At 39.5% G+C, this 10,076-nt stretch overlaps 1 long non-coding RNA gene across 1 annotated transcript; it reads left to right on the top strand.

The window, feature by feature from the left end:
- Positions 1 to 308: 308 nt before the first annotated feature.
- Positions 309 to 7,279, top strand: LOC133254625 (uncharacterized). Its single transcript, XR_009738727.1, has 4 exons — positions 309 to 442; positions 3,683 to 3,836; positions 5,842 to 5,928; positions 7,083 to 7,279. It is a non-coding gene; the product is annotated as an uncharacterized LOC133254625 (long non-coding RNA).
- The last annotated feature ends 2,797 nt before the right edge of the window (positions 7,280 to 10,076 follow it).

The following is a 10,076-nucleotide window of genomic DNA, read 5'->3' as shown; positions in this document are numbered from 1 at the left end:
TAACACTCTTTGATTCTGAGCCAAAAGCATGGTTTTCAGATGTTACAATTACCTGTTCAGCTTCTTGGGGGCAATTATTTGAAAGGAGTAAATGCTCTGGCTACAATTGCCTCTGTGGGAGTCACAGTAATTGCCATTCATCAGGGCAGCAACCTGCTGAGGGCATCAATTCATAAACTCTGAGCCATCAATAAACTGGAACCTGGGCCCCTGGTGCCAACATTCTTTACACAATGAAATATTATTACTGGCAATTAGGTAAACAATGAGCCAACCCGGAAATGGAAGAGAGGTTGCCAAGGTCTGCCTTAGCGCGTCATCCACAGATGTCTTAAATCTTTTCCTGCAAGAGAAACACCTTGGGATAACTCTTTCTACACTACCAGTATCCAAACTATCACAAAAACATTCACAGATCAAAGAAAGAGGGAAATGGTAAAAAGTGAGTTTTTGTTTTAAACAGGAAATGTGGTATGGGGGCAGTAGACAAGAGCCTTCCTATCATAGCTGTCCATAGATACCAGCTACCTTTGCAGGGGCTGGTGTAGGGTAGGGTAGGGAGAACAGGGGCTATGTAACTGAACTCAAGGCCACTAACCCCAAGCCATCGTACTGGGGCAAACTCAGTGAGGTACATGAGGTGGACATTATCTTTTCTGTTATTGCTGCTGTTTTTAAAGAGAGGAGGGGATTGAGGTCAGAGGCACTAAATTACCACTCAGATTACTGAAGTCACTCACAGATCAGTGCTGTTGTCTACTTTTATCAGATTCCCCCAGTTAAGGTGCTCTGACCAGTCTAGAAGCACATTTCCAACTCACCCCACACCTACCACTTAGCCCTTGGGCCCCAACTTTTCCCCCTCAGTGCCATTCTTCTTCCAGGGCTCTGACTTTGGGGCACAGGGTGACATGGCAGTAAGGGAGAGCAGGGGGAACTTCCAGTGAAGCCGGCTTCTCATGCTGAAGCCGGAAGATGAAGGGGTAAAACCCAAGGCACCATCAGCAGCTTCAGACAGAGACAGGGCTGTAAAAGTTATTCGAACTGACAAACACAATGGTCAGGTTGAAATGCAATCAGGAAGTTGACGTGTGATGAATGTTGGGGATGTTTTATGAAGTGAAAAAGAAAGTAACTCCAGAACCAGATAATTCTAGTCATTTTTCTGTCTGAGTTGTAATTGATGAGTCCCTCATCGACGCTCCTGTTGTTTTTACCCAAATAAATAATGCCACTGAAAGCTATTTGATGGAATGGAGTACTGCTAAAACAGGGGAAATCTGTGAGAACAGAGGTGGTGGGAGGTCAGGAATTTTTAAAAGGCACCGTTAGAGAAACGCTGTGGTTTGGGGCATGTTCCTAAGGTAAGGCTGTGCACCCTTAGCCAGGAAATTCTTTTGACTGATAAATCATATTTTATTTTTATACGACTTTTAAGTTTATTAAACTCATTTTATGTATCAAACAAGTTTAGTATGGATGAAATACATTTCTGAAAACTAAGCAGGGAGCAGCAGTCTAGCGGTTAGAGCACAGGATGGAGACTCAGGAATTCTTTATTTTATTTTCACCTCCTCCACCACAAACTCATAACTTAAATGTGATCTGGGCAGAAGAGTAAATGGTTTTTCTTCTCTTTCTCTCGTCAGAAAAACAAAGTAAAGCAAAAACAGACTTTTGCATCCTCTTCAAAGCACTTACTCTATTCTTGCTTGCTCACCTCTCTTATTTTCCTTTTTCTCCATTTCTTTGGTTTGTAAGCCAACTCAAATGTCTGGGGGGACTAGGACAGGGTATAAGAAGGATAGATACTCTTTGCAGACCTTTTAAGACCACTTCACATTTAAAAGAAAATGTCAAAGACAGGGCAAACCCTAATGAAAAGTTCAAATTATATTTGACCTTCACTTAGAATTAGACTTCCCTGGTGGCTCAGATGGGAAAGCATCTTCCTACAATGCGGGAGACCCCAGTTCAATTCCTAGGTTGGGAAGATCTCTTGGAGAAGGAAATGGCACCCCACTCCAGTACTCTTGCCTGGAAAATCCCATGGATGGAGGAGCCTGGTAGGCTATAGTCCATGGGGTCTCAAAGAGTTGGACACGACTGAGCGACTTCACTTTCACTTAGAATAGAAACAGTGTTAAGTGAATAGGATCTTGAGAGCCAAGTATATGTAAAAGTTTCTGAAGAATTTCCTATAGAATCTCTATAGAAAATGTTCTAAGGTTGTCCTAACTCCTGGGTGTAAGATTCTTAGACTCAAGAGAGGAAATAAATGTTAAAAATAACTATCTAGTAAAATGAGGAGAAGGGGACAACAGAGGATAAGATGATTGGATGGCATCACTGACTCAATGGACATGAGTTTTAGTAAACTCCAGGAGTTGGTGATGGACAGGGAGGCCTGGTGTGCTGCAGTCCATGGGGTCGCAAAGTCGGACACGACTGTGACTGAACTGACTGACTGATCTAGTAACTTACTTCCCAGGTTCAAGAATACCCTGGTGTAACCCATGTCTAAAATCAAGCAAGTAAAACACATCTCAGAAGAATTACTTTAGATTTTTAAAACCACTTTGGAATTAGTAAACATTTTTGTAAGATGTGATTTACTTTTTTATTAATACTACTTTTCTGTGAATTTAAATACCTCATTATTTTCTCCCTCACTAGATGACAAACTTTTGAGAACAAGGATTATATGTTTTATTTATTATTGATTTCCCATGGCTTCTGACACTGTTGATTGACGGTTTGAAGTATTTGACTTTAAGCTAAAGGATTTTTCCCTCCTGGAAGTATGAAAATTTCCTATTTTTCTTTAAAAAAATGACATCACAGACATAAACTGATATAAGATCAAAATTATCAGGAATCTAGAAATAAACTATGTATTTCATATTTATATTTTATAGTATTTATTTTATAAAGTTCACAGTCCTTTACTCAGTGAGTGTCTTTAGAATGAGTTGACAGAATCTCTCCCTTGATTTTTTAGATTTTAATCTAATCTTTGCTATTTTATATTAACTTTGGTTAAACATACAACTCTCAAAGTCCTTTCCTTTGTTTATGAACCTACATGCTAATGCCAAATACACATGACTAGTTATTTCCATTTAGAGCCTTCATCAAAACTGCTAGACTGGAGGGAGTTTCAGAGACAAGGAGACGCTAGCTTATACTGAGCCTAATGGTTTGTTTGAACATATCCTGTACACTGAAATCTCCAGCACAGAATTTGGGGTTAACTACTAACAGTTTTAAATTATCTATTGCTCATGGATGGATATTTTTTTCTAAAATAGATGATAAGATCCCTGAATGTATAACTTACATTATTGATAGCATTTAACCCAACTCTAAAAGTTGAAGGCAATCTTATTTATCCAAGATTTCACAAACCAGAGTACAACAGATTAATAAAAAAACAATTTTTTAACCTCGTACTAATAAAATTCTGTGATGTATGTGTGTGCAACTAATAAAATATAAGTGGCATGCTGAAGACTTCTAGGTACAGGAAAATAAGATTTTTCATTGTGTTTTTAAATAAATCTGTTAGTCACTTATTTTAATTGTTAGTTGAGCATTCCATTACATGAAAAGAAATGCTTTCAAAATATGTTTCTGACTCAATAAGAAAATATTCAACTCTTACCTTCTGATTTATCGTTAGGACGAGTGTGGTCATCATGTATGCGTCACAAGGTTGGTAAGCAAAATTAACCTTGAAGAACAAAGTGTTTACAATGCTGACAGAACAAACACAATTCTCTACAACAAATTGAACGACTCAATTTGTCTCAATAATTCAAGTCACTCGTTAAAAGGTAAGTTTTAAAGTAAACTTGAGTATCATAGGAACACTCTGCTTTTTCACTCAAAATAGGCTGAAACTCTTTTATGATTACTGAGCGACTGATCTAATCTGATAGATATGTACAGACTTCCCTTGTGGCTCAGATGGTAAAGTGTCTGCCTGCAATACGGGAGACCCAGGTTCGATCCCTGGGTTGGGAAGATCTCCTGGAGAAGGAAATGGCAACCCACTCCAGTATTCCTGCCTGGAGAATCCCAGGGACGGAGGAGCCTGGTAGGCTACAGTCCATGGGGTCGCAAAGAGTTGGACACGACTGAGCGACTTCACTTCACTTCACTTCATAGACATGTACATTTTTTCCCTCTAAGATTATCTCTCCCCACCCCCCAGCAAAAGTCTAATACTTAATCCAGTGCTTCAGATTTTCTAAAATCTTATTTCAGCAGGTTTTTCATTAAATTTTGTAATTAGGTAGCTTTGCAATTTATGGTTCATGAATTTAACTGTGGTTGTATTCATTATTGAATCAAAGACTTCATGGTCTTTAGTAATTTATTTCTGTGTAATATGTTCTTTCCATCTCTCAAGATATTCTCACAGGTAGCCAGACTCTTTTACCCATTTTCCATGAATAAGGATGGCATTTGCTCCTGGCAGCCATCCTGTGACCAAGAGAAGAATCAGTCTGAAAAGCTAATACTATGGCATAAGAGCAAAAAGATTATTGTCCTACCTCTAAACTTCCTTTAACATAAGTTATTGTTGTTTAGTTGCTAAGTCATATCTGACTCTTTCACAACTCCATGGACTGTAGCCCGCCAGTCCACTCCAGGATTCTTGCCACTTGCTTCTCCAGGGGATCTTCCCTACCCAGGGATAGAACCTGTGTTTCCTGCATTGCCAGGCAGATTCTTTACCACTGAGCCACCAGGGAAGCCCTTTAACACAAGTAAAATAATTTTATTAATATTTCAGCTTAAGTTTATTTTTCAGTAACTTAGAGACAAGTATTTACTAGGACAATACTCAAAGAAAAAGAAAGAAAAGGGTAACACAGAGAAACTACTCAAATTATAATTTTTCCATGGTTATCAGCTAGATTTAACCCAAGTTATTCCAACATAAGAGTTAACATAAAAACAATAATCATAGACCAAAGAGACAAGCAATAAAAATAACTCCAGGGGCCTCTCTGGTGGCTCAGTGGGAGCCACCTATCAATGCAGGAGACACAAGTCTGATCCCTGGTCCAGGAAGATCCCACACGCCACAGAGCAACTAAGCCCATAAGCCACAACTATTCAGCCTGTGTTCTAGACCCTGGGAGCCACAACTACTGAGAGCCCATGTGCTGCAGCTGCTGAAGCTCGCACAGTCTAGAGCTGGTGCTCCCAAAAACAGAAGCCATCACAATAAGCCTGCACCGCACTGCAGCTAGAGAGTAATCCCCACTTGCCTCAGCTCGAGAAAGGCTCGAGTAGAAACAGAGACTCAACACAGCCAAAAATAAGTAAATAAATAAATGAAACTTCAGAGGTGGTTGCAAGAGTCGTAGATTGCTCTATTGGTGGTCCTGTACTTGCCAGCTGCTACTGCCATTATTCTTGCTATTTTTAAAATCTTCAATTTCCTCTTCAATAGATGAGGAATAGCTTTATTGTAGGAATCAAGTAATTGTTGTCTAATGAATTCAGAATGTGGTTCCTTTGCTTCACAAAGAGTTGAAGCAATCTGTTACCAATTTTTTTTTATTTCTACATGGCTACCTAAGAACAAAGAAAGAATCATTTCTCAGCCTTCATATAATACTAACAATCACTCAGGTGCACCATTGAAGATTTTACTTTCATCATCATTTGACTCATCTAACTAATGGGTAAAACCCTTGTGCTTTGACAGTTTCTAAGCTATGTTTTCTCTTTCCTTCATATGTGGCTGATGGCTGTTGACTATTACAACGTACAATATGCATTTTTCTTTTTTGTCTTCTATTCTTTAATAAAGTATTATTTCAGTATCTTTTTTTAGGCAACAGATAGAGCAGTCTGGAATCAAGTTGCCTGGGTTCGAAACCTGGTTCTTAATTACAAGCTCTTGAGCAGGTAACAATCTCTCTGTGCATTAATTTCCTCAATTAATAAAATAAGGAATAAGTGCAATCTATCTTATCAGATATCATGAGTAAATATATGTAAAGTAGTTAGAATAATACCTCACACACCATAAATTATTAGCTATTCATTCATTCAACAAATAACTCATTGGCATCCCAATGTGGGTAAGGTATTGTCCTGGGGGACTTCCCAGGTGGCTCAGTGGTAAAGAATCCGCCTGCCAAGGTAGGAGATGCAGGTGTGATCCCTGGGTCAGGAAGATCCTTGGAGAAGCCAATGGAAACCTACTTCAATATTCTTGCCTGAGAAATCCCACAGGTGAAGGAGGCTGGCGGGCTACACTTTCCATGGGGTCGCAAAAGAGTCAGACATGACTCAGTAACTCAACAACAATTGTCCTGGGACTTGTGAAAATGCAGGATCTTTCATGCCTTCAAGTAGTTAACCATCTAGTATTGGAGATAAGACACAAATGAGAAAAGCAACAATGTAGATAGTATTTTAAAAATACTTAATTATATTACCATGGATGTGAGTCTGAGTGAACTCCAGGAGTTGGTGATGGACAGGGAGGCCTGGCGTGCTGCGATTCACGGGGTCACAAAGAGTCGACACGACTGAGCAACTGAACTGAACTGAAGAACAGGAGAGAAGACAATGCTAGTATTGTTTTTCCCTTGTATTCATGTAATTTTTGTAGTGTTCTGATTTAGCATTTTTCCATTGCTATGTAGATTCTTTGGTCAAAGCTTGCTTGTTTCTTATTGCCTGTTTTCCTATTTATCTACATTGCAAAAGTGGCACAGGGTATTATAGTAGCAAGCAAGGATGCTAAAGAAAATATTAAAACATGTAAAACATATTATGGCCTTCTCCCTGATCACTAATTGAGTAAAACTCCTCTCCTTTGTGACTTATTGTACCTTAGAAATACTAAATCTGAAAGATCATATTCTGTTGCGTTTTGAATCTTCAGGATCTAATAAAACGTCCCTGATTTAAGAGACCAGTCAATTAGAACATTACTTTATCCTGGTCACGGTGATTGGTTCAGAAAAAGGGAAAATTACCCAAATAAGATTCAGAACTTTTCTGCCGGAACAATTGTTGAAAGATTCATTCTGTCTACTCATTTTGCCAAGCTGTTAGACTATGAGATCGACTTGCCGACGACCATCTTGCTGCCACCTGGAGAAACTCAGAAGGAAGCAGAGCAGAGGCAAGAGAGCTGGAGACATACAGAGAGACTGAGAACACTGAAATGCAAAACTTGGCTGCACTTGGCCCACCGGGCCTTCCCAAGTAGAAAGTAAATACACTCTCTCTTTGTTTAAAACCACTTTGGAGAAAGATGCTGTTTGTGCCTGCATAAGACCCAGAGTGTGTGTTGTTCTTATTATTCACATGATTTTTTTTGTAAGTAAATATTTCTAAAACATAGTCTTAGTCTTTGAATAGTTATGGAAATGAAACAATCATCAACATTTCCATCACCCCATCCAAACCACCATTCTCAACATTGTTATTTGCACAGGGCTTTACAGTTTACAAAGAATTTCTTCTGTCACATTGGAACCTAATTGCAATCCAATCATCAAGTAGGAAAGCATTAATACTTTATGTGCAAGAAAACTAAGGCTTAGATCAAGTTAAGTAATTTTCTTAGCTTAGTTCATTTTAGTAGATGAATATCTCTTTTCAAAAGCTTAATTTTCCATCATAAAAATATATATTGACTTAGTCTTGTATACAAGATGAAGCAACAGACCTAGATTTACCCTCTTGTGTTAAACAACTAGAAAACCAGGGTATTGGGAGGACTATACACAGTTGACGCTTGAACAGCCTAAGAGTTACTGGTCTCAACTCCATGCCCAGTCAAAAATCCACATATAAATTTACAGCCTTCCATATCCATAGAGTCGGACACAACTCAGTGACTAAACCACCACCACCACTCCGTATACATGATTGTATCTGCAGATTCAACGGTCCGTGCTTCTGTAGTACTTATTGAAAAAAAAATTCATGTGTAAGGGGCTTCCCAGTTGGCACAGTGGCAAAGAATCTGCCTGACAGTGCAGGAGAAGCAAGAAATGAAGGTTTGATCCCTGGGTCAGGAAGATCCCCTGGAGTAGGAAATGGAAACCCACACCAGTGTTCTTGCCTGGAAAATCCGATGGACAGAGGAGCCTGGTAGGATACATTCCATGGAGTCACAGAGTTGGACATAACTGAGCCACTGAGCACACACACATGTAAGTAGACCCTTGCAGTTCAAACCCATGTTGTTCAAGAGTCAACTACACATATATAAAGTTTCAACAATTTTCAGACAGCACAACACAACCACAGGACTATAATCTCTGGGAGAAGAGAAACAAGGTGAAGCATACAGTCATATCAGCCAAATGTCCAGGGGCAGAGTTTTTAGGCTGCAAATCAGGGAACAAAATTCAAAAATGACTTACAGTCTCTCTATTTCAGAAAACAATTCAGGGAGACCACTGAAACTAAAGTGAAAGTGTTAGTCACTCAGTCATGTCTGACTCTTTGTGACCCCGTGACTGTAGCCTGCCAGGCTCCTCTGTCCATGGAATTTTCCAGGCAAGAACACTGGAGTGGGTAGCCATTCCCTTCTCCAGGGGATCTTTCCAACCTAGGGATCAAACCTGCAGCTCCTGCATCTCTTGCATGATAGATTCTTTATGATCTGAGCCACTGGAAAAGCCACAATTTAAAAGTAGAGTATGCAAAGAAATAGAGGAAAACAACAGAATGGGAAAGACTAGGGATCTCTTCAAGAAAATCACAGATACCAAAGGAACATTTCATGCAAAGATGGGCTTGATAAAGGACAGAAATGGTATGAACCTAACAGAAGCAGAAGATATTAAGAAGAGATGGCAAGAATACACAGAAGAACTGTACAAAAAAGATCTTCACGACCAAGATAATCACAATGGTGTGATCATTTACCTAGAGCCAGACATCCTGGAATGTGAAGTCAAGTGGGCCTTAGAAAACATCACTATGAACAAAGCTAGTGGAGGTGATGGAATTCCAGTTGAGCTATTTCAAATCCTGAAAGATGATGCTGTGAAAGTGCTGCACTCAATATGCCAGCAAATTTGGAAAACTCAGCAGTGGCCACAGGACTGGAAAAGGTCAGTTTTCATTCCAATCCCAAAGAAAGACAATGCCAAAGAATGCTCAAACTACCACACAATTGCACTCATCTCACACATTAGTAAAGTAATACTCAAAATTCTCCAAGCCAGGCTTCAGCAATACGTGAACCGTGAACTTCCTGATGTTCAAGCTGGTTTTAGAAAAGGCAGAGGAACCAGAGATCAAATTGCCAACATCCGCTGGATCATGGAAAAAGCAAGAGAGTTCCAGAAAAGCATTTCTGCTTTATTGACTATGCCAAAGCCTTTGACTGTGTGGATCACAATAAACTGTGGAAATTTTGAAAGAGATGGGAATACCAGACCACCTGATCTGCCTCTTGAGAAATTTGTATGCAGGTCAGGAAGTGACAGTTAGAACTGGACATGGAACAACAGACTGGTTCCAAATAGGAAAAGGAGTTCGTCAAGGCTGTATATTGTCACCCTGTTTATTTAACTTATATGCAGAGTACATCATGAGAAACGCTGGACTGGAAGAAACACAAGCTGGAATCAAGATTGCCGGGAGAAATATCAATCACCTCAGATATGCAGATGACACCACCCTTATGGCAGAAAGTGAAGAGGAACTCAAAAGCCTCTTGATGAAAGTGAAAGTGGAGAGTGAAAAAGTTGGCTTAAAGCTCAACATTCAGAAAACGAAGACCATGGCATCCGGTCCCATCACTTCATGGGAAATAGATGGGGAAACAGTGGAATCAGCATCAGACTTTATTTTTGGGGGCTCCAAATACAGATGGTGACTGCAGCCATGAAATTAAAAGACACTTACTCCTTGGAAGGAAAGTTATGACCAACCTAGATAGCATATTCAAAAGCAGAGACATTACTTTGCCAACAAAGGTTCGTCTAATCAAGGCTATGGTTTTTCCAGTGGTCATGTATGGATGTGAGAGTTGGATTGTGAAGAAGGCTGAGCACTGAAGAATTGATGCTTTTGAA

Source organism: Bos javanicus, chromosome 1, assembly GCF_032452875.1.
Source record: "Bos javanicus breed banteng chromosome 1, ARS-OSU_banteng_1.0, whole genome shotgun sequence".
NCBI classification, from domain to species: domain Eukaryota; kingdom Metazoa; phylum Chordata; class Mammalia; order Artiodactyla; family Bovidae; genus Bos; species Bos javanicus.
This window is presented reverse-complemented; position numbering and strand designations above follow the sequence as displayed.